The following is a 516-nucleotide window of genomic DNA, read 5'->3' on the forward strand; positions in this document are numbered from 1 at the left end:
AACTCAAGAAAATGTCTGATAATAATGTTGTTACTGCTCTCAGGGATTCAGCCCAACCTTGGACCCCTCACTAATTACAGCACACCAAATGATTTTAAAAACATGTCAGGCCTTCATTTTCTGCATGTAAACACACGTAGCCTTCTGAGAAAACTTGATGCCTTGAAAATTCTGGTCAGTTTTTCTGGGGCAGATGTAATCTTCATCTCTGAAACCTGGCTCAACAAATCTGTACTGAATAATGACTTGGCAATCATTGGATTTAACATCTATCACTGTGATTATCAAAAAAGTGGGGGGTGGAGTTGCTATTTACATCAGAGATTCTCTGGTTTGTAGTCTTGTGTCTGCTAAAACAATTCCAAACCAGTCTGAGGCCTTAGCTGTAAACATCACTTTGAATGGAGGCCAGATCTTATATGTAGTGGGTTGTTATCGTCCCCCCTCAGCAACACCTGAGGCTCTGTCCTCCCTGATTGAATTCCTTGGAAATTTAATATTCAAAGAGATTTTTTT

Source organism: Nematolebias whitei, chromosome 15, assembly GCF_014905685.2.
Source record: "Nematolebias whitei isolate Nwh7 chromosome 15, NemWhi1, whole genome shotgun sequence".
In the NCBI taxonomy this organism is placed as follows: domain Eukaryota; kingdom Metazoa; phylum Chordata; class Actinopteri; order Cyprinodontiformes; family Rivulidae; genus Nematolebias; species Nematolebias whitei.